This window comes from Pristis pectinata, chromosome 8 (genome assembly GCF_009764475.1).
Source record: "Pristis pectinata isolate sPriPec2 chromosome 8, sPriPec2.1.pri, whole genome shotgun sequence".
In the NCBI taxonomy this organism is placed as follows: domain Eukaryota; kingdom Metazoa; phylum Chordata; class Chondrichthyes; order Rhinopristiformes; family Pristidae; genus Pristis; species Pristis pectinata.
Genome location: NC_067412.1, coordinates 75,611,407 through 75,636,755, shown reverse-complemented (window position 1 = coordinate 75,636,755; position 25,349 = coordinate 75,611,407). Strand labels below are relative to the sequence as shown.

The window sequence follows — 25,349 nt, the reverse complement described above, 5'->3', positions numbered from 1 at the left end:
TGGTCCAGAAGGTTAAGGCACAAGGGATCCAAGGCAAGGTGGCTAATTAGATCAAAAATTGACTTGGTGACAGGAGACAGAGGGTAGTTGTGGAAGGATGTTTTTCTGATTGGAAATCTGTGACCAGTGGTGTTTCATAGGGATTGGTGCTGGGACCTTTGCTGTTTGAGACATGTATTTACAACCTAATGTGAATGTAGAATGTGGGATTGGTAAGTCTGCAGATGACTTGAAAATTAGTCATGTTGTGGATAGCAAGGAAAGTTGTCTCAGGTTACAGCAGGATATAGATGAGATGGAAAGTTGGGCAAGACATTGACAGATGGGATTTAATCTTGACAAGTGCAAGGTAATGCATTCTGGCAGGTCGAATACAGTAAATGGTAGGGCATGAAGGAATGTTCATGAACAGAGAGATCCAGGAATCCAATTCCATAGTTCCCTGAAAGTGGCAACACAGGTCAATAGATTGGTAAAAAAGGCATATGGCATGCTTGCCTTCAATGATCAGGGCACAGAATCTAAGAGCCGGGATATCACGTTGCAACTTGATAAAACCCTGGTCAGTCCACACTTGGAGTATTATGTGCAGTTCTGATTGCTACGATATAGGGAAGATGGGATTGCTTTGCAGAGCGTGCAGAGGAGGTTCACCAGGATGTTGTTTGGATTGGAGGACATTAGTTATGGGGCGAGATTGGATAGACTGGGGTTGTTTTCCCTGGGGCAAAGGAGGCTGAAGGGTGACCTGATAGAAGTATATAAGAATATGAGAGGCATAGATCAAGTAGTTAGTCTTCAAAAACAAGAAAGCACAGGTTTAGGATGAGAGGAAGGATACAGTCCTAGTGCGGGCAAACAGGATTAATGTAGATGAGCTATAAGGTCAGAATGGATGTGGTGGGCCAAAGGGTCTGTTTCTGTGCTGTACAACTTCATGGCTATGTTTTTCCCAGTCTGTGGCTATTATTTATCACTCAATTAATGTCACTAATGATAGATAGTCATTCATCTCTTTGCTGTTTGTGAGAGTCTGCCATGCTATAATTCTTACATTGCAACGGTGACTACACTTTGAAAGGTAGTTTTGTTAGGTGTATCATAGGATCATGAATAAGACAAAAATATATACTGTACATTCGCTCTTTGTTTCAAGAATTCAGAAGAGGTAGTTATTTTAGGGCAACCCCACCCAGCAATTTTTTGAAAGGTATTCGTGGGAAAGGGGATGGTGCACAGCTTACATGACACAAGTAGTAACTTGAAGTTGGCAGCAATATAAACATTTGGGACCGAGAGAAGGGCTTGGGTTGGGAAAGGGGTGGAATAAATTCAGACATGCAGCTGTTATGTACATTTAATTCTGGCATGGATTCAGAATAATCTGTGTTTCCTCTTCTTAGGCAATCACTCAAGATCAAGGATGATGTGAATTCCGAGATGGATCATGAGGGCAATGTGGAACCCACAGACTGTGACAGGTAAGGCAGGGGGTACTTGATGGGTCACATGGGTAGTAGTTTGGGAGGTGATGTACTCCTTCCACTGTTTATACTGGGTCTCTATCTGTTCCCAATGCATGGCCTCAAGGTCCTCAATGCCATCCTGAGAGCTCTACTTTAAGCAATAACAGGTCAGGGATTTCCATGAACTGGAGGGGATATTGCATATGTTTGAAGAGGCTTTATGAGAATATCCTTGAATTGTTTCCCCTGACCACCTGGTGCAGCAACATAGTGAGAAAGATTGAGGAAAGTGTTAGCACAATGATACATTCCTTCTTGACACCAGTATGTTGGGTTTGTTCTGGATATGTTGGTTGCAACCATGTGGCAGACACAAGATTAGATCATATTTCCATGCACAACTAAATTTGAGAAGGAATCTCCCTGCTTCGCCTCTATCGCTGGAGTCAAAGGCCATGTTTAGTAGTTGCTGATGTGCCCCGCAGCTTTCTTGATCTCAATGACCATCACTTCCATGGTGCCTCTAGATGGACAAAATTTGCACTATGATTCTTTGAGGAGGCACTTGAGGATGACTCTGGTGATGATTTTCCCCATGGCAGATACCAGGAAGATCTGTCTTAGTTACCACATTTGGAATTATCAACTTTCTTGATGATAATCATGATTATTTGAGGATAGCCATTGGCTTGTTCTTTGAGCTGGCCATCTCCTGTCTGTCATGTCTTACCTTAGTGTCATTGCCAAGGCTTTTGAGTTTCTAAGCCATGATAACTGAGCAATGCTTGACCAGCTGAGTACCTCTAGAACCTTCTGTATTTATTTCAGATTTCCACCTTCTGCAGTATTTTTCTTTTGTTTACATTATGTGTGAAGACTCTGTAAATTGGTTTGGTAAAGTATGAAAATACTGTAAAAACAAGGAAGTTCCAAGTTTCAGTTTGTCCAGAATCATTGCATTCATTAATAAATACCTTAAACCTTTTAAAAGAGTTCTTCCATTCAATATTGCTGAGTAATTACATTAGTTCAATTAAATCTTATGGTGACATATCAAATGACTGGACTTCACCCCACTGGCAGTGACTTTGATAGAGTCCTTTGAAATGAAAACAAGACTTTGATTGTCTACAGCCCTGTTGTGAATGGTAAATCGATGGGCACCAACTTAACCCCTCAAATTTAGCAACAGCTCTCTGAGAATGAACAAATACAGAAAGACAGTTGGAATACATTTGTACACTTAATACCCAGAAGCTACAAAACTTTTTTTAAAGGTGAACCAATCTAATCAGGAAACATTAAGCTAGTAGGTACTATTCTGTTTAGAGAGGAAGAGAATTGCATACTTACTATTTTTGTACACCAGTGTGCAAAAGTAAATGTGTGTGTATGTATGTATGTGTGTGTGTGTGTGTGTGTATATATATAGATATATATATATTCTCAATGTATTACATGTTCATTCAATTATTTCAAATGATTGAAATTTTATGTTGGTGTGAAGTCTGCGTTTTGAAGATTTATCCAGTTTTCTATTCATATAGAAACAAGAATGTTTTTTTCTGCACTGCCTAATTGAGGATATGGTCATGATAATAAGTGACGTTGAATTTGAGAAAACTTCAATTGTAAAACTTCAAAAACTGTTTGAAAGACCTTGGATCCTTGATGTTAAACAGAGGTTCTGCCTGCTTTTTCAAATTGCCCTGAAAGATCTTGAGTAATATTCCAAAAAAAATAGCAGGGCAGTTTGTGGCTATGTTTATCCTTCAATAAGCACACAGATCACTTCCTATGATATTACTGAAAAATGTACTTGTTTAATTTAGTTTTACAGTTAAATTCTCTTAACTTTTAATTTTAAATTGCAGAGATATAAAGTGGTAAACAAGTCTCCCAGTAATTGTGTAAACAGCTTAAGCAGATTGCCTGAAGTCAGGTGACTCAGCGTTATTACAGGTTACCTGGGAATTTAAATCCAATGGGTCAACTAATAATAAACTAATAGGTTTCTAGCTTCAAAATTAAATGTGTGTGTGAAATGTAATTCTTTGTAATAAATATTACTCAAGCCCAAGAAAGAATTCTACTCAAGCCAATTTCATACAGCACCAGTGGATTATCAGCTGTTATTCATTTACTTTATGCAGAATCCCTACTCCAGGCATCCTCACACTTCAAACATATAATCCCCATTTACACAAAGCATTTTTTTAAAATGACAGCACTTGTATGTTTCAGTTGGGCACATTCAGTCCATTATTACATAACATCATAATGCAGTGAAAGATCCCATCTGTCTAATCCAGCATGGGCAAAGATTTTTCTTTTAATTTATTGATTCACAGCAAGGCCAGTATTGATTTCCCACCTAATCTGTCTTTGAGAAGGTAATAATGAATCTTTTTCTTAACTACTGTAATCTGCATGGTGGGAAGTTCATAGATTGCCATCTGGATAGGAAATTCCAGTATTTAGACACAGCAACAATTAAGGAACTACAACATATTTCCAAATCAATATTTTTCAGTGACTTGGAGGGAAACCTGCAGATGTAGACAGACTCATGTACCTGCTGCCCTTGTCTTTCTCGCTGGTAGATGTAGCAGGTTTGAAAGTGCTGATGAAGACTTGGCAAGTTGCTGCAGTGAATAATGCTGATGGTATGGACTGCAGCCATGTTAAACCAGTTGTAGAGGGAGTGAATGTTTAAGGTGATGGATGGAACATCAATCATCTGTGCTGCTTTGCCTTGGAAAGCACCAAACTTTGTTGGAACTCATGTAGGACATGTCCCATCACACTCCTGAGCTATGCTTCGTGATGGAGGAAAGTTTTCAGAATACTCATCCTCTTTGTGAAGGATTTTTTTATGTATTGGTATTGGTTTATTATTGTCACTTGTACCGAGGTACAGTGAAAAGCTTGTCTTACAAACCGATTGTACAGGTTAATTCATTACACAGTGCAATTACATTGAGTTAGTATAAAGTGCATTGATGCAGTACAGGTAAAAACAGTAACAGTACAGAGTAAAGTGTCACAGCTACAGAGAAAGTGCAGTGCAATAAAGTGCAAGGTCACAACAAGGTAGATCGTGAGGTCATAGTCCATCTCATTGTATAAAGGAACCGTTCAATAGTCTTATCACAGCGGAATAGAAGCTGTCCTTAAGTCTGGTGGTATGTGCCCTCAGGCCCTCAGTAGGTAGCGAAGATAGTAAGAAGGATGGACAGGTAGAAAGTCAGGATAATCTGCTGATCAATAGAGGTACAATAAAATCAATAGCAGATACCAGTCTAAACATACTATATTTAAATGCACGGAGCATCAGGAATAAAGTAGATGACCTAGTGGCACAACTACAGGTTAATAAATATGACATCGTTGCAATCACTGAGTCGTGGCTTCATGATGGATGTGATTGGGAACTGAATGTCAAGGGGTATACAGTATATAGGAAGGATAGGAGGGTAGGCAGAGGGGGAGGTGTGGCCATGATGGTTAGTAGCGATATAAAATCAATAGAAAGGAAGGACATTGGGTCAGAGGAGGTGGAATCCTTATGGGTGGAGCTGAGAAATAGCAAGGGTAAAAGAACAATAATAGCAGTCATATATAGGCCCCCGAACAGCAGTCAGGAAGTGGACCATAAGTTGCAGATTGAGATAGAAAAAGCATGTCAGAGTGACAATGTGAAGATAATTATGGGGGATTTTAACATGAAGGTGGACTGGGAAATGCAGCAAGGCGGTAGTACTCAGGAGAGTGAGTTTGTGGAATGTCTAAGGGATGTTTTTCTGGAGCAACTTATTGAGGAGCCCACCAGGGGATCGGCTGTTTTGGATTGGGTGCTGTGTAGTGAACCCGAGGTGATTAGGGAACTAAAGGTAAAGGAACCACTGGGAACAAGTGATCACAATATGATTGAGTTTAGTTTCAAGTTTGAGAAGGAGAAGCTGATAACTGGTGTATCGATATTTCAGTGGAATAAGGGAAATTACAAAGGTATGAGAGATGAGTTGGCCCAAATTGATTGGAGGAGTAAGTTAGCTGGAGGGACGGCAGAGGAAAAATGGAAGAAATTTCTACAGGAAATAAGGACAATGCAGGACAGATATATTCCAAGAAAAAAGAAGGTTTTGAATGGAAAAAAGGCACAGATGTGGATAACGAGGGAGGTGAAGGATAAAATAAAAGCGAAAGGGGCGGCGTACAAAGTAGCAAAAATTAGTGGGAAAACAGAAGATTGGAACGATTTTAAAAATCTGCAGAGAGAAACTAAGAAGGTCATTAGGAAAGCAAAGATGAGTTACGAAAGGAAGCTGGCGGACAACATTCGGAAGGATTCTAAGAGTTTTTTTAAATACATAAGGAATAAAAGAGAGACACGGGTTGACATAGGACCAATTGATAACGGTGCAGGAGGTATTATAATGGATGATAGTGAGATGGCAAGGGAATTGAATGAATATTTTGCATCGGTCTTCACCGTGGAGGACATAAGCAATGTGCCCATTAGTCAGGAGTCTCACGAATTGGAGCTGAGTTCAATTGAGATTAATAGGGAGAAGGTGCTTGGAAAACTAAAGGGGCTTAAGGCTGATAAGTCTCCCGGACCGGATGAGGTGCATCCCCGGGTTCTGAAGGAGGTGGCTGTGGAGATAGCGGAGGCGTTGGCGATTATTTTTCAGGAATCGATAGATTCTGGCATGGTTCCGGAGGACTGGAGGGTAGCGAATGTAGTTCCGTTATATAAGAAAGGTGGGAGGCAGCACAAAGGCAATTACAGACCTATTAGTCTGACGTCAGTGGTGGGAAAATTATTGGAGTCTATCCTCAAGGAGGAGGTTACCGAATACCTAGAGGCGCAAGGCAAGATAGGACCTAGTCAACATGGTTTTGTGAAGGGGAGGTCCTGTCTGACCAACCTATTGGAGTTTTTTGAAGAAATCACAGGTAGGGTGGATAAGGGAGAGGCGGTAGATGTTGTGTATTTAGACTTTCAAAAGGCCTTTGATAAGGTGCCTCACAAGAGACTGATTAATAAGATGAGAGGTCATGGAATTATGGGCAGGGTAGCAAAATGGGTGGAGAATTGGCTGGTTGGCAGGAAGCAAAGGGTGGAAATAAAAGGATCTCGTTCTGGTTGGTTACCGGTTACTAGTGGTGTGCCGCAAGGGTCGGTGTTGGGGCCTCTCCTTTTTACCTTGTACATCAATGATTTGGATGATGGAATAAATGGTTGTGTGGCTAAGTTTGCGGATGACACCAAGATAAGTGGAGGAGTAGGGAGCATAGAGGAAATAGAAAGAATGCAGAGGGACCTAGACAGTTTAGGAGAATGGGCAAGAAAATGGCAGATGAGATTCAATGTTGAGAAATGTGCAGTTGTACACTTTGGAAGTAGAAATAAGCGGGTAGATTATTATCTAGAAGGAGAGAAGATTGATAGTGCGGTAGTACAAAGGGACTTGGGGGTACTTATACAAGATACCTTAAAAGTTAACCACCAGGTTGGATCGGTGGTTAAGAAAGCGAATGCTATGTTGGCATTCATCTCGAGAGGTATAGTGTATAAAAGTAAGGAAGTGTTGATGAGGCTCTACGGGGCGCTAGTGAGGCCTCATTTGGAATACTGTGCGCAGTTTTGGGCCCCGCATCTTAGGAAGGATGTGCTGACGTTGGAGAGGGTTCAGAGGAGATTTACGAGAATGATTCCAGGAATGAAAGGGCTTAAGTACGATGAGCGTTTGTCGGCTCTTGGACTGTACTCGCTGGAGTACAGAAGGATGAGAGGGGACCTCGTAGCGACATTTAAAATGTTGACAGGTAAGGATAGAGTAGATGTGGCTAGGCTGTTTCCCTTGGTGGGCGTGTCCAGGACCAGAGGGCACAATCTTAGAATTAGAGGGTACAGTTTCAAGACAGAGATGAGGAGAAGTTTCTTTACCCAGAGGGTGGTGAAATTGTGGAACTCCTTGCCACGCACAGCAGTGGAGGCCAGATCAGTGGGGGTGTTCAAGGAGGAGATAGACAGATATCTAAATAGTCAGGGTATCAAGGGATATGGGGATAAGGCTGGCAAATGGGATTAGAATAGTTTTTTTTTTCTCTCTTTTTTTCCCACCCCATTTCTTTTTCCCTTTTCCTTGGAGCAGACTCGATGGGCCGAATGGCCTGCTTCTGCTCCCTTATCTTGTGATCTTGTGATCTTGTGATCTTCTACCCGATGGAAGAGGAGAGAAGAGAGAATGTCCCGGGTGGGTGGGGTCTTTGATTATGCTGGCTGCTTCACTAAGTCAACGAGAGGTAAAGACAGAGTTCAAGGAGGGGAAGATAGTGTCAGAGATGCACTGGGCTGTGTCCACAACTCTCTGCAGTTTCTTGCGGTCCTGGGCAGAGCAGTTGCCATATCAAGCCATGATGCATCCAGATAGGATGCTTTCTATGGTGCATCGGTAAAAGTTGGTGAGAGTCAAAGGGGACAAACCAAATTTCTTTAGCCTCCTGAGGAAGTAGAGACGCTGGTGAGCTTTCTTGGCCGTGGCATCTACGTGATTTGACCAGGACAGGCTGTTGGTGATGTTCACTCCCAGGAACTTGAAGCTCTCAACCCTCTCGACCTCAACACCATTGATGTAGACAGGTGCATGTACACCGCCCCCTTTCCTGAAGTCAATGACCAGCTCTTTTGTTTTGTTGACATTGAGGGAAAGGTTGTTGTCATGACACCATTCCACTAAGCTCTCTATCGCCTTCCTGTACTCCGACTCATCACTGTTTGAGATACAGCCTACAACGGTGGTATCATCTGCAAACTTGTAGATGGAGTTAGAACAGAATCTGGCCACACAGTCATGAGTGTATAGGGAGTAGAGTAGAGGGCTGAGGATGCAGCCTTGTGGGGCACCAGTGTTGAGAATAATCGTGGCGGATGTATTGCTGCCTATCCTCACCGATTGCGGTCTGTTTGTTAGAAAGTCAAGGATCCAGTTACAGAGGGAGCTGTTGAGTCCTAGGTCTCATAGTTTGGTGACAAGCTTACTTGGGATAATTGTATTGAAGGCAGAGCTGTAGTCAATAAACAATAGTCTCACGTAGGTGTCTTTACTGTCCAGATGTTCCAGAGCTGAGTGTAGGGCTGGGGAGATGGCATCCGCTATAGACCTGTTTCGGGGATAGGCAAATTGCAATGGGTCCAGGTTGTCTGGTAGGCTGGAGTTGATGTGTGCCATGACCAACCTCTCAAAGCACTTCATGATGGTGGATGACAGAGCCACTGGTCGGTAGTCATTGAGGCATGTTACCTTGCTTTTCTTTGGTACCGGAATGATAGTGGTCTTCTTAAAACAGGAGAGAACCTGAGATTGAAGCAGGGAGAGGTTGAATAGGTCCGCAAATACTTCTGCTAGCTGATCAGCACAAGATCTGAGCACACGGCCCAGGACACCATCTGGGCCAGGTGCTTTCCTCGTGTTCACTCTCCGGAAGACTGATCTTACGTCCTCCACTGTGATCACAGGTTCAGCTGCATTGGAGGCTGTCAGGGTGGATGGTGACAATCCACTTCCCTTTTGTTCAAAACCCGCATAGAATGCATTAAATTCATCAGGAAGGGATGCGCTGTTGTTAGCTGTGCAGCCGGACTTCGTCTTGTAGCCTGTTATGACATGTAAGCCCTGCCATAACTGACGGATGGTCAGGGACTCTATTTTAAGTCGGTATTGCCTCTTGGCATCCCCGATAGAACCATAGAACCATACAGCACAAAACAGGCCCTTCGGCCCACCATGTTGTGCCGTCCATCAAACCACCCTCACACTACCTAACCCCTTCCTCCCGCATATCCCCCCATCCCACACTCCTCCATATGCCTATCCAACAAGCTCTTGAACCTGTTCAATGTATCTGCCTCCACCACCACCCCAGGCAGTGCATTCCATGCACCAACCACTCTCTGGGTGAAAAACCTCCCCCTGACATCTCCCCTGAACCTCCCACCCATAACCTTAAAGCCATGCCCTCTCATCTTGAGCATTGGTGCCCTGGGAAGGAGGTGCTGACTGTCTACTCTATCTATTCCTCTCAGTATTTTATATACCTCTATCATGTCTCCTCTCATCCTCCTCCTTTCCAGTGAATAAAGCCCTGGCACCTTAAGCCTCTCCTCATATTCAATACTCTGTAATCCAGGCAACATCCTGGTAAATCTCCTCTGCACCCTCTCCAACGCCTCCACATCCTTCCTATAATGAGGCGACCAGAACTGAATACAGTACTCTAAGTGTGGCCTAACTAGAGTTTTGTCAAGCTGCATCATCACCTCGCAGCTCTTAAACTCAATCCCGCGACTTATGAAAGCCAACATCCTATTGGCCTTCTTAACTGCTCTTTCCACCTGTGAGGCAACTTTCAATGAACTGTGAATATGAACCCCCAGATCCCTCTGCTCCTCCACACTGCCAAGTACCTTGCCATTCACCCAGTACTCTGCCCTGGAGTTTGTCCTTCCAAAGTGTACCACCTCACACTTCTCCGGATTGAACTCCATCTGCCACTTGTCAGCCCAGCTCTGCATCCTATCAATATCCCTCTGTAAGGTCCGACAGCCCTCCACACTATCCACAACACCGCCTATCTTAGTGTCGTCCGCAAACTTACTAACCCAGCCCTCCACCCCCTCATCTAAGTCATCTATAAATATCACAAAAAGTAGAGGTCCCAGAACCGATCCCTGTGGGACACCACTAGTCACTGCCTTCCAATCCGAGGGCACTCCTTCCACCACAACCCTCTGCTTTCTACATGCAAGCCAATTCCTAATCCACACAGCCAAGCTTCCTTGGATCCCTTGGCCTGTGACCTTCTGAAGAAGCCTACCATGAGGAACCTTATCAAACGCCTTACTAAAATCCATGTAAACCACATCCACTGCACTGCCCTCATCAATCTTCCTGGTCACCTGCTCAAAGAACTCTATCAGGCTTGTGAGGCAAGATCTTCCCTTCACAAAGCCATGCTGGTTGTCCCTAATCAGTCCATGATTCTCTAGGTGTTCATAAATCCTATCTCTTAGAATCCTTTCTAACAGCTTACCCACCACAGACGTGAGACTCACCGGTCTATAATTCCCTGGCCTATCCCTATTACCTTTTTTGAACAAGGGGACAACATTCGCAACCCTCCAATCCTCTGGCACCATCCCCGTGGACAACGAGGACTCAAAGATCCTTACCAGCGGTTCAACAATCTCCTCCCTAGCCTCTTGAAGCAGCCTGGGGAAAATCCCGTCAGGCCCCAGAGATTTATCTGTCTTAATATTATTTAACAACTTCAACACATCCTCTCTCTTGATATCTACAACCTCGAGAACATTACCCCTACCAGCACTCCCTTCCGTGTCATCAAGACCCCTCTCCCTGGTGAATACCAAAGAGAAGTACTCATTGAGAACTTCTCCCACTTCCGCCGCCTCCAGGCAAATTCTCCCACCTTTGTCCTTAATCAGACCTACTTTTACCCTAGCCATCCTCCTACCCTTCACGTACTTGAAAAAGGCCTTGGGATTTTCCTTAACCCTACTAGCCAAAGCCTTTTCATGTCCCCTTCTAGCTTTCCTCAGCCCTTTCTTAAGTTCATTCCTCGCTACCCTATATTCCTCACGGGCCCTGTCTGAACCTTGCTGCTTATACCTCACGTACGCTACCTTCTTCTCCCTAACAAGTCGTTCCACCTCTCTCGTCACCCACGGTTCCTTCACCCTGCCATTCCTTCTCTGCCTCACCGGGACATATTTATCCCTAACATCCTGCATAAGATCCCTGAACATCGACCACATCTCCATGGTACATTTTCCTTCAAAAAGGACATCCCAATTTACACTCCCAAGTTCTCTCCTTATAGCCTCATAGTTCGCCCTTCCCCAATTGAAAATCCTCTTGTCCTCTCTGCACCTGTCCCTGTCCATGACAATTTTAAAGGTTATGGAGCAATGGTCACTGTCCCCCAAATGCTCACCCACCAATAGATCCTTCACCAGTCCCGGTTCATTTCCTAAAACTAGATCTAACATGGCATTCCCTCTGATAGCTGATGTGGCTGATCCAATGGGCATTCAATAACAGTGGAAACGTAGAACGTCAGGCAGGAGTGCTTATCATTTTCCCTTCTTGGACTCTCTCATTGCTTTACAATTGTGCCACAGAAATTAAGTTAATCTACCCACACTGGTGAGCAGGATTGGCTGAATTTAAAATGAAGCAAAAAATCTTTGAAACTCAATTTGTAGTAGCTATAATTTACACTTAAAATTTCTTGACCATGTTGATCGACATTGCGGTGAAACCAGGAGAAAACTACCAATCCCTGTCTTCCACTTAAAAGCTAGTAGATCTGCTATCTTTTTACCCATTTAATTGGGTTGAAGCTCAAGCTTCCTGAATACTATCTGAAGCCTGAAGCAAAACAGAAATGTTCGAAGAACTAGTTAAGCAGCATCTGTAGAAAGAGAAACCAGTTAGCATTTCAGACCCTTTATCAGCTGCTTGGCTGTCTGAGCTCTTCTAGCAGTTCTGCTTCAGATTCCAGTCTCTAGAGTTTTATTTGTTTTCCATTCCTGTCTGAAGTCTGGCCTTCTGTTCCCTTTCAGTGCTGCTTTCAGGACACCTGTACTGTAGTGGGGGGAGGGGGGGGATCAGATAGACATTCATTTCATTTTTATTTCATTTAATTCAATTGATTGGAATGCATTTTAATCAATATTTAATTACCTGTGAGTGTTTATATGTATCCTTCCCACAGAAGCAGCTTGAGCTGTTGAGTATTTCCAGCATTTTGTTTTTATTATAGAATAGATAAGCATAGGATATAAACAACGGAATGGAGAACTGCTGTCAGTTCAAATCAATGTATAGTACAGTCTTGTCTCATTGTTGATGCTTAAAGTCACATTTCCATTTGGAGTTAGCTTCATTTACTCGAGAAGCCATTTTCAATATTTTGGAACTCAATAGAATGGTGGGGGGGGGGGGGGGTGGATCTCCAAGTCTCCACACTATTTCCATCCTTTGCCTGTCATTCTGCCTCTATACAGCTGCTCATTCATTCATTTGCTCACTCTTTCATTGGTCATTTACTCATGCAGAAGATGTTGCTGCACACTTTCAATGACTGGTAAATAAACCCAAGATTCAATTAAACATGGGCATCAAGCCCATTCTGATGATGTTGGTATTCCACAAACTATGCAGCACCACAATGTCAAAAAACCAAGAGCTCTTCTCCCTGTACTCAGGAAAAAAAAATGCTTATATTTTGGGACGCCACAGTGACATAACCAGTAGAGCTAGATTCAATCCCAACCATCAGTTCCATCTGTGTAGAGTTTGCACGTTCTCCCTGTGACTGTGTGGTTTTCCTCAGGGTGCTCTGGTTTCCTCCCAAATCCCAAAGACACATCAGTTTGTAGGTTAATTGGCCACTGTGAATAGCTCCTAGTTTGTAGATGAGTAGCAGAATCTGGGGTGAATTGATGACATTGTGGTAGGAAAAGGTTACAAGGAAAACTAATGAAGGAATGGGATTGCTCTATGAGGCAGCATAGACTCGATGGGCTGAAATGGCCTCTTTCTACATTGCAGGGAAATATATATGGAAAGAAGGGTTGTACTCCTAACAGCAACCTGAAGTGGAAATCCCAGGAAGATTAAGAGGGCATGCAAATTGACAAAGTTTTCTAGGTGAAGAATGTGAAATCCAGCAAAGAAAATAGCAAATAGCGCAGTGAGAGGGGTAAGCTGCTTTCTGTTAGTGGGGATGATCAGGTCCTGGCACCTCTCTCCTTTCCTGGACATTCAACTTAAATACACAGAAATAAGTGACAAAACATTTGGTGGAATTACACTGACCTGGGCTGGCAGTTTCAAAGGGAGCTGCCAGCACTCCACAGCTCGGTGATCAGTACTTCCTAGATTTTACATGCCCTTGCCACGACTTTATGACGAGATGAGTGACAAAAGTCAGGGCATCTTATCAGTCCATCCTATCCCTTCACATGATGTCCAGCATATTCAAGCAGAGTCTGGGCTTACTGGGATTCCCCAGCTTTACTCTGGGGAACCTTGCTGCTCCAACCCTATACAGGCCAGAGCATAGTATTGGAATTCCCATTCATTTGAATAGGGATCCTTGACCTGTAGATTAGGAAGAAAAATATATGTTTAAGTGTTTATTTTTTGCTTTGTTATAATATTTGTAATTATGTATTAACGCTTTAATTTGTTATAATACATTTTAATAGTTTTTTATTATTTAAAGCAAAATATCGGAGATATTTATAAAGTCTCTCCAATTTGATAAAAGACAAGACCACGCATTCCCTGGCTGCCCCTTTGCTTCCTGCAAAGGGTGTTGGAGTATTCTGGGGCTGGGTGGTTGGAGGAGGGGTGGGAGGCAAGTCACTTCTGGGGCCTCTCTATGCCTCACCACCAGACTCTGGTTATGGGAAGCCCAGCATGAACAAACGCACACAATTCCACAAGGTTAGTGTGGACATATGTAGAGTTCGGGGCGGTCAGGCAAATCTGGGGCAACTGACTACTATTTGCCCCATTAGGTGAGGGAGCAAACCATTTATATAGCAGAACACATTTACAGAAGGCCTGAGATTGAATGCTGACCCTACAGTGCTATGTGACATTGGGCTCTGCTGTACTCCCCAACAGGTGCTCAAGTTGTGCTGAAGCCGATCCATGTTCGCACTTCCTTTATTCAAATGATCTGACCTCAACAGAGTTCTATTTGCTTTGTGACTGATGGCTTGTTATTTGTGCTTTGCAATGATTAGGGTCAGTAGTGTGGATCTGTAAACCCTTAGACTGTCTTTATCTAGTGACACAGAGAAAAAGTTAGCCAAGATCTACAGCCCACATCTGCTTCGTAGAAAAATCTGGGTCACAGCTGTGTGGTTGTTTTGTCAGGAGAGATTAAATTTCACCAAAAATTGAATTCAAAAATAAAAAAAAACAAAAGCTATGTTTCAAAAGAGCTGCTGCAGACAGAAAGATTAATCTCCCTGGGATCCTTTGTATGGTCTGCTACCTGATAGTTGAGTTAATGTGTGTGCACCTGAATAATGGGCCGGGTAAAGTGGCTAACAGATGCTGCCTAACTCCCTTCCTTAATCAGAAACTGGAGTCGACAGTAGGATTAGATGATGTAAATATGACACACAGAGGGAGGAAGCTGGCTTGCTGCCAGGCACCAAAAGGGTGGCTGAGGGTCTTATTTCTGTGCAGCTCCTTATGTGCAAACTGACTGAGCTCATTCATGAGATAAGAAATACCACACATTCTGGAAAGACTGTTTGGAATACACAGAATGTAAATCAATCCTTCCCAACAGAAGAGTCTTTGGCCCTTTTCATCTGGTTTCAATCTTACCTATTCATTATAATCCTCAGACCCTTCTTTCTTTGGGATCATATCTAATCGATTCTTGAATCTGTTGATATTGTCAGTTCCACCCAGTTAGATGGCAGAGGAGAAGCATTGGCAGAAGAGGATGGTGTGGTAAACTGTGCTGATGGCCAAGGAGGTTGAGAAGGTCATGGAGGGATAATTTAGTCACAGTTGGGTAGGAAGCTATCTGTGCCTGTGGCAGCACAGTAAACAGGGAAGAAACCTGATTGGAGAGATTTCAATTATTTTTTTAATTTTTAAAATTTTTTTAAAACTTTTATTTACAGCATGGTAACAGGCCCTTCCGGCCCAACGAGTCCGCGCCGCCTATTTTAAACTGAATTAACCTACCCGTACATCTTTGCAATGTGGGAGGAAACCGGAGCACCCGGAGGAAACCCACGCAGACACGGGAGAACGTACAAGCTCCTTACAGAGTGCGACAGGAATAGAACTCTGATCGCTGGCGCTGTAATAGCGTCGCGCTAACCGCTACGCTACCATGCCGCCCATAACTATTGAGTCCAGTTTTCAATTTCCTGCACCTCCACTCTCATCCCCACCCCTCCCGGACCCAACAGGGATAGGGTTCCCCCTGTCCTCACATTTCATCCCACTGGCCTATGCATCCAACACATCATTCTCTGCCACTTCTGCCATCTCCAATAGAACCCCACCACCAAGCATATCTTCCCCTCCCCACCCCTTTCTGCCTTTTGCAGGGACTGTTCTCTCCGCGACGCCCTCGTTCACTCCACCCCCCACCCATGCCGCTCCCACCCTGGGAACTTTCCACTGCCCCGCCATCCAGGGACCCAAACAGTCCTTCCAGGTGAGACAGAGATTCACCTGCACCTTCCTTAAAATCATCTACTGTATTTGATGCTCCAAGTGTGGCCTCCTCTACATTGGTGAGACCAAATGCAGAAATAGGTGACCATTTCACAGAACACTTACGTTCTGTCCGTAACTGCGATCTGCATCTCCCCGTTGCCAGTCACTTCAACTCCCCCTCCCACATTATCACAGATAGGTCAGTCCTGGGCCTCCTCCACTGCCAGGAGAATTCCAAGTGTAAACTGGAGGAACAGCACCTCATTTTCCATCTTGGAACCTTGCAGCCTAATGACATGAACATTGAATTCTCCAACTTTAAGTAATCCCCACACCCCTTCCCCCCCCCCCCCCCCACCAACCATGCCTCTTTTCTTCCCTTTCCTAACCTCTCTCTTTTTTCTACTCCTCTTTTTTCCTCTCTCTTTCCTTACCTTTGACCCATCCCCCAGTGGATCTGCTCTCCCCTCCTCCCCCTGCATGTGCCTATCACCACCTCGTGCCCACCCCACCTCTCCTCTTTTGTCTCCTATCACTGCTCTGTTTTCCCCTTCTATATATTGGACTTCCCCTTTTCCTATTTTCAGTCCTGAAGAAGGGTCCTGACCCAAAACGTTGACCGCCTACATTTCTTCACGAATGCTGCCTGGCCTGGCCTGGCCTGCTGAGTTCCTCCAGCATTCATAGTGTTTTTCATTTAGATTCCAGCATCTGCAGTCCTTTGTTTCTCTCTTTTCCAATTGAGTTGTGGAAAGATGAGTGGGAGATAATTGCACATTCAAGGATTGTAAAGAGGAAAGAGAAGACATATGTGACAATTGTTTACTAGCCATCAAGATTTTGTTTGGATAAAGGATGATATAAAGGAGAGGACAACAATACCATTAACAATATCAACTAATTTAGGGCCAGGAGGGGATTTTTTTCAACTCTCCCTGCAGTCCCACGCCCAGGTGAACTAGGCAGTGAAAATAAAATCGCTCAATAATTCCTTTGCGAGTTCTACAAAAGTACTACCAACCAATACATTTGTGGGTAATCCTTGTCTGGGCTATATTCTGCTTGTCCTGTCATCTTAATGGATTTAGTGTCAAAGGGCCAGAAGGTGAGCCTTAAGAATTGGGTCTAAGGGAGGGGGAAAGAGGAAAACGTGCAAAGGTGCATTACTTGATTGTAAGAAACCAAAATAACAGAGATTGCATTTCTATACACACACACACAAGATCGCAAATGCAATCTAATATTTCTTGTTAAAGTCACTGGCTTCAAAGTAGGTCACAGTTCAAAACAAACCGAGCTCCTTCCACTCCTAATGACCAAGTAATCCTATACATTTGTATTCAGTAAATACCAAAATGTTCAGGCTACCATTTTATAATTTAATCTATCCTCATCAATAAGATTTTCTTTGTTAGAGACATCTAACAGGTATTAAAATTGAAAATAAATGGTATGCACATTAATAATCATTAAACAAAAACATATCAGTTCACTAAGTAGTTAGATATATCTGCAAGGTAGAATTTGGAAGCAAAAATTGAGCAACCTGATCCTATTTCATACAACATTCAAAATAAAGTTGCTTCTTCTTCACTCAATTCTGGATTACAATGAACTCTGAAAGAACATCAAAGAATCACTTTACTGAACTGTTTCTTAATCTAAATGCCTTGAGGCAATCATTCCCTAAAATCCATGAGCAGCACTAGCAACATGATTCTTACTTAGGCTGAGCCTAACCCAGTAATAATTGCCAGGATCAGCTCGATTACATCCTTGAATTAGGAAGTATAAGCACTGCTCCTAGAAGTGATGCTGAGGGGTGTCATTTCTTCCTGGTGCTTAAAGAATTAATGAATGTTCAGCTTTTGAGCACAGCAACACATTATTCTGCTCAGTACTAGGAAATTCAATTATAGTGGCAAGACTGGGTGTTGGTGAAAGAAACATAAATAAAGTGACAGATAAGAAAATCAGAGAGAAGCATATGGCAGATGCTTTACAATCAATGTACAAATTGTCAAAGATGTTCTTCACCTCCTGGGCAGTAACCTTCTGTTTTAAATAAACCATTATTCCTTTAAAATCAGTTAAATTAAAATCAGGTGGCTTCTGTAAAGGGCAAGTAATCTGTCTTGCTGACTTACTGCCCAGGCAGTGAAAGCAAACATATACCCACTGTAAGGAAGACATTCAGAAAGAACACATAAATAGTGGTATTAAAGGCACCATTGGTGACAGGCTGTGAATTTGTACTTTTGGGTAATCTCTCAAAATAAGGGAGCATTAAATGTTTGAGCTGTGAAAAGTGGTTGAAAGCAGAGAGAGGAAAAATAGCAACCGCAGTGGTTTTTATGATCTAATAACAAGTATCTCTGTAGCAGAAACATCCAGATGCTCCACTTCTTCCTGTCGTGAGGTTCTTAAATTTCTTCAAAACCCTCCAACAACTTTGCCTGAATCTTTTGCTGCAGGAAAAATGTTGGTAAGGACACAAGCAAACATTGTTTGTCAAGATCTTTTTGAATTATTTTCAAATCTTCCTGCTACCCCACACCCAGGTAACCAGGCAGTAAAATATCAAATGCTTTGTTTACTTAATGAATATATAAATAGATTTGTGGATAATTCTTGCCTGCTGGGCTATATTATGCTTGTTCTCTGGAGAAAGGTTAGAACGTCACTAGATAAAAAAAAATTCTAACAGATGAAGAAAGAATGAGCTTAATAGGCACTTACATTGCAAGATGCATTGATTTACATTGTACATTGCTGCATATTGTAGAGGTGAAATCCTTTCCTGTTCGTTACTCGTTTCCCAGAGGAGACCCAGATAGGATTTAACCTTCATGACCCTAAACTTCAGGCTTCAGTAGCAAAAAAAATTCCAAATGCACCTCATTCACCTGATTTGCTTTATTTTGCAATAACACACAACATTCTGGGTAATGATCCAGATTTCACTAATGGCAGCCTGAAAACAGCAAATGTGCAGATGGTCCAATGCAGTGGTCAATTTAATAATCTTTGATAGAATAATATGTGTCAAGGAGATTTGCACAATTCATCTAGGACATGAAGTTTCAAATGACTTCAGTGGCAGCATTTCATGTCCATATTTTGAGCAAATGAAAGGGCAGAACCAGTACTGAAGCCTCCTCTGATGAAGGCTGTATCTCTCTCCATCATTTCATCTTTCAGTGTCACTCTCCCTAGTACTCATGACAGGAACACCAATAATAGTGAACCTTAATATGAATCCTTCATGTCCTAGTCCTACTCTAAAAGAATAACTTAAAAATCCCTTGTACACTGAGAAAAGATAATTGCCAGGCCATACCAGTGCCAAGTAACAGGGTGCCATTTCTAACAGGTGAGACCCTAACTGCCTATTGTTCAGGTTTAGTGGCATTATTTGCACCAAGTTCCCCACCATCAACCTCCTGGTAGTCACCATTGACCAGAAACTTGAAGTTCACCGTCAAATCACAAATTCCTGACTTAGCAATATGACACTAACCTTCATCATCACAGAATCCAAATTCTGGAACTCCATGCCCAACAACTCTGTGGGAGTACCTCCACCAAAAGGACTCCAGCAGTTCAAGGAGGTGGCTCACCATCATCTTCAAAAGGGCATTTAGCTTTAGCTGCAAGGCCCATGTCCTGAAAAGTGAATTTAAAAAAAGTGTCTAGCCCTGCAGGAAACAAAATGGAATAGCCCAAAATCTGGTTCCAATTGAGTTGTCATTTTGCAATCACATAAATGAAGTATCAGATTCCGACTTGCAAGTTGCAAAAAGTAGAGTGATGAGCGGCTCCATGTTCTGTTTCTGTACCATTTTATTTTTACTATTTCTTCATTCTACACGGAGTAGTTGGTTTAGTAAAAGAATGTCTACAGCTCCTCTTTGTATGAAGCACAGGAAATGTATACAGTATTAAATGGAATAATCAACATATCCAAGTTAATAGAAAAAGGGGAACATCTTGCTAATGGGGTGCATTATGTCATGGCTTGCTGATGTAGCAGTAAGGGAAAAAACATCTCACTACAAACTCTGCAGGAGAAAAGGAGAATGGTTTAAATGAACAAATATGAGTAACTGATCAAAAGATAAAATGGAACCATTGAAAAGCAGATTATGTTAATGACAATATTTGAAGTGTAATCACTGATGTAATATATGCAATACTACAGGCATTTTGCACCAAGGAAACCTGAAAATGAGATAAGATGATCAACAAACAACCTTTTTTTAGTCATATTAATTAAATGATAAATATTGCTCAAGATTTCAGGAATTCCTCTTCAATAAAACACCATGTGATATTTTCCATACATTTGAGAGAGCAGACGGGACTTCATTTTAAGATTCATCCAACAGACAGCACTGCTGATGGTGCAGCACCTTACTGGATTCAATTCTTTCCAGAGAACCCTTACTCGAGTCCCTAGAGAGAATTGAATTATATTCTTCTCACCAGAGGCAAGTGAATTATCAACCTAGACATAACTGACATTGTGCATTAATATTAAGGTGGGGAAGTATTCAGTAGAATGCTTCATGTCTCAGTTGAGATCACTGTCTCTTCCAGTTTATATAAATTACTTAACACAAGAACACTAAAACACTAAAGTAGGAGTAGGCCACTAGGTCCCCCAAGCCCACCCCACCATTTAATATGATTATCTATGCTGGCCTCAACTTACCTTCTGTGCCAGTTCCCCATCACCATCAATTCCTCTATCTTTCAAAATTTATCTGTTTCCGCCTTAAAAAATATCTAATGATCTGGCCTTCACCACCCCAGGGACAGAGAATTCCAGAGATTCACTACCCTCAGAGAAGAAATTTCTACAGATCTCAGTTTCAAATGACTAGACCCTTATTGTGCAGCTCTGTTCCCTTCTTAAATTTAGAAACTTAATACAGTGTTAAAATTTGCAGTTGGAACTGGGATAAAGCTCAGAACTTACAATGAGTTGGATGGAATCCGTAAATGGTCAGAAGAATGGCTGATGAGTTTCAATAGACCTTTACGTTATATGTCCATTATCCCAGTTACTTAGGAAATATTGTATTCCCTATTGCATTCAATCATCTAATTTTTCCATAACATTCAGACTCTCCAACTAAGGAAGTGAGGCATAAGGTTTAGCAAATTTCCTTTGCACTGATAGTGTTTTGGCAGGTATTGCCTCAGGAAGCGGTTGAGGCAGAAGCTAAGAGGCCATTCTAAAGAATAATTGGATAGATACCTCAACAGATAAAAATGAAGGGGAATGGAAAGAGGTAAAGGATTATATTTGAATACCTCAAGCAAAGAACCTGAAAAGATATGGTGGAAGATTAGCTACATTTTACTGAAAGATTCTAATGGTGAGTGGTTTGAAATAGTTATGTTTGGTAGCCAGATATTTATATAGTTTACTTCAAAGGTCTCAGATGAAACAGCTCTATCTGCCTGATCCACGTTGTTTGTATACAATAACCACAACTATAATCGGACCTCCAAATAACATATGGACTCAATGGACAATGGCAAAATGGATGGTATACTGGCTACAAAACAGAAAGCAAACGGTAAAGGTAGTTACTCAGACAGGCAAAAGATGGGGAAGTGTTCAACAATGTTAGTTGTTTACAATTTACATAAATTATTTGGGCTCAGTAATCAGAGGAGTAATTACAAAATAAGCAGATACACAAAATTTATACTATATACAGAAGACTGCAGCAAATACAGGAAAATAATAAAGTTGCAGAATGGACATCTAATTGGCAAATGCCAATAGATACTAATTATGTGCTACATTATGGTAGAAATAATAGAGACCATAGACTCCTTTGAAGATGTGTCTAAATGAGGTATAGGAATAGAGAAATCTTACGCCACAAATACATAAATCCTGAAAGATAGTGACAAAGCTTAATAAGCCCATAAAAAGAAAATAAAGTTTTGCAATTCTTTTGTAGGGGCTGGGATTAACCAAGATCTTTGAGTCCTCTCTGGACTCAGGCAAGGTCCTGAAGGGCTGGTAAATAGCTAATGTTGTTCCGTTCTTCAGGGAGGAAAATAGAGATAATCCTGGAAACTATAGTCCAGTGATTCTCATGTCAGTGGTAGGGTAGCAATTGGAGAGGATTCTTAAGGATAGGATTTATGAGCATTTGGAAAGCCATGGCCTAAATAGGCTCAGTCAGCATGGCTTTGTGCAGGGCAATTCATGTCTTACTAAACTGATTGAGTTTTTCAAGGAGGTGATAAAGGTAATTGATGAAGGTAGAGCTGTGGATGTTGTCCACATGGATTTTAGTAAGGTGTTTGACAAGGTCCCTTATGGTAGGGCATGCAGAAGATTAAAGTGCATGGGACCCATGGTGACTTGGCCATTTGGATTCAGAATTGGCTTGTCCATAGAAAACAGAGGGTAGTGGTCGATGGGACTTATTCTGGCTGGAGGTCTGTGACTATCGGTGTTCCGTAGGGATCCGTAGTGGAACCTCTGTTGTTTGTGACATATATTGGAAGAAAACATAGATGGGTGGGTTAGCAAGTTTGCAGATGATATAAAGATTGGTGGCATTGTGGATAGTGTCGAAGATTGCCAAAAATTATAGCAGCATATAGATCAGTTGCAGGTATGGACAGAGAAATGGCAGATGGAGTTTAATCCAGCCAAGCGTGAGGTGTTGCATTTAAGTGACAGTACATAGTTGATGGCAGGACCCTGAACAGTGTTGAGGTACAGAGGGATCTTGGGCTCCAAATCCATAGCTCCCTGAAAGTGGCTGCACAGGTTGATAGGTTGGTAAGGTGTATGGCATGCTTGCCTTTATTAGTCGAAGCAATGAGTTCAAGAGTTAGGAGGTTATGTTGCAGCTTTATAAAACTCTGGTTAGGCCGCATCTGGAGTACTGCATTCATTTCTGGTTGCCCCATTATAGGAAGGATGTGGAGGCTTTGGAAAAGATACAGAAGAGGTTTACCAGGATGCCACCTGGATTAGAGGGCATGTGCTATAAGGAGAGGTCCAACAAACTTGGGTTGTTTTCTCTGGAGCAATGGAAGCTGAGGGGAGACCTGATAAGAGGTTTACAAGATTATTAGAGACATAGAGTAGACAGCAGGCATCTTTTTCCCAGGGTCAAAATGTCTATTACTAGAAGGCATGCATTTAAGTTGAGAGGGGATAAATTCAAATGGGATGTACGGGGCAAGTTTTTGTTTTACACAGAAAGTGGTAGGTGCCTGGAATGCACTGCCAGGGGTGGTAGTGGAGACAAATATGATAGGGCATTTAAAATGGTCTTAGATAGGCACACGAATATGCAGATAATGGAGGGTTATGGACATTGTGTAGGCAGAAGGAACTAGTTTAATTAGTTTGGCACAACATTGTGGGCCGAAGGGCCTGTTCCTGTGCTGTACTGTTCTATGAAAAGAAGAGAAGTTATGTTAAACCTGCATAGAACCTTGACTGTACATGGAGTTCTGGTTTCAATATTATAAAAAGAGGAAAAAGCAAGAAAGTTTCATGAGGATAGTACCAGAACAGGGACATTATTCTGATCAGAAAAATTGAACTGCATGGGCTTTTTTCCTCTACAAAATGGAAGGTAGAGACGTGACCAAATAAAAGTCTTCAACATCATATAAGAGTTTAATTAGGTTGAATATATGCTGCTTTACGGGAGCAAACACTATTAAACCCAGCAGAGAATTCAGGGTAAGCTTCTTTACTCAGAGCATGTTAGAATGTGGAACTTATTAATACAGTTGCAGTTTTGACCACAGAGGGGTTTAAGGAAAAGCTAGCAAAAACATGCAGAAGAAAGAAATCATAGGATATGTTGCTGGGATTAGATAAAGAAGGGTGATCAAAGGCTGAGGGTGTATAAACACTAGGTTGAACACATTGGACTGAAGGGCCCATTTCTGTACTGTATTACTTCTATTGAAAACAAGTTTTATAACTTTAGATGAAGAAAGTCGCATAACCCATTTGACTTCGTTGTTCCAGGGTACCAACCTTCTCAATCTTCACAATATAGCTTTAGCATCCATCAAACATATAAACAATTTTCTCAGTTGAAGGATGGCAATGACAGGCAATACAGTATTGCCATAATGTTGCATTGGAGTATCAGCATAAATTATGTAGTCAGGTGCTCGTATTAGATTCATTGCTAAAAAACCTCTCGTGCTTTGTCAGAATCGTTGCCATATGTGCCAAATTAACAAACAACTTGGAGAGGATTATTGCAGGAGGACCCCAAAGATGGAATAATCATTATTTGTAGCTTTACGTAGTCTATCATATGAACAATATTGACAAAGGTGTTAAGAGGTCATCTAACTTTTGACATTAAATAGACAGATGATATACAGAAAGGTGAAACTAACACAAACACACTGCACTGCGAAAAGTTTCCTGAAATCTCGACAACTGGAGCATTCTGTGATCTCATTTGAGCAATCAAAAAAATGAGCTTGTGTCAGGATTCAGAGGATACAATATTCATCCAGATATTAAGCTTCAATAATTCAGAGATGACAGTCACTCCCATTTACTGGTAAATCAAAGATGCAAATAATACCCTATCTTTGGCAAATGCATTTTAATTCTTTTTGCAAGTCTGATTGATTTTATTTTTAAATTAGCCTCTCAGCTTCCTGCTCCATAAACAAGGAACCTGTAGCGGTTGCTACCGCTGAATAAAACAAGACTCTACTCGGAGGATTGCCAAACAGAACTGGTTTATTTTCCCGCCTTGTGCGGGCCCTTTAAGAGAGAAAAACTCCCGCCCAAAAAAACCGGCAATGACGTAAGTCCTACATCATCAGGACTTTCCCGCGCGCGGGTTCTCCCCGTCGCTCGGAAAGACGAGGCCCGCCGCCATCTTGGGCCTCATCGCTCCGACGCCGCGCGACCCGACTGCCGAGCCGGTTCGCCCGACTAGACGGTGAGTCGCCACAAACCCATCAATTAGCAAAACTGAACCAGGAATGAATAGTTGCTGGAATTAGCAAAGACACAGAGCTAATTCAGCACTTTTACCAATAGTTTGCCAATTACAGACATGTGGCTAATACCTTGTATCCCACCCACACACCTGCCCTAAAATTCGTTTGATTATAGCCAAAAAAAAGACTGGATAATATTACATCAAGCATAAACCAGAGCTTCCTGACAAGGTAGATAAAATAGAAACACAGAGTACTTATTTTGAATGGTGAGAGATAAAAGACACTGGTGTTCAGAGAGAAGGGTGGCCCGGTGGTGCAGCGATAAGAGCCGCTGTCTCACAGCTCCAGAGACTTGGGTGCTGTCTGTGTGGAGTTTGTATGTTCTCCCTGTGACCGTGTGGGTTTCCTTCAGGTGCTCTGGTTTCTTCCCACATCCCAAAGCTGGTTTGGTAGGTCAATTGACCACTGCAAATTTCCCCATATGTGTAGGTTATTGGTAGAATCTGGGGGTAATTGATGAGAATGTGGGGAGAATATAAGATAGGATTAATGCAATATTAGTGTAAATGGGTGGTTGATGGTCAGTGGTTGATGTATCTCTCTGATTATG

General features: G+C 42.2%; 1 long non-coding RNA gene across 1 annotated transcript in view; it reads left to right on the top strand.

Annotated features, from left to right (window-relative positions):
- The window catches only part of LOC127573463 (uncharacterized), a 64,290-nt gene that overhangs the window by 10,148 nt on the left and 28,793 nt on the right, over positions 1–25,349 (top strand). Inside the window, exon 2 of the long non-coding RNA XR_007956776.1 lies at positions 1,404–1,481. This is a non-coding gene — a long non-coding RNA (uncharacterized LOC127573463). The remainder of the gene's footprint in view (positions 1–1,403; positions 1,482–25,349) is intronic.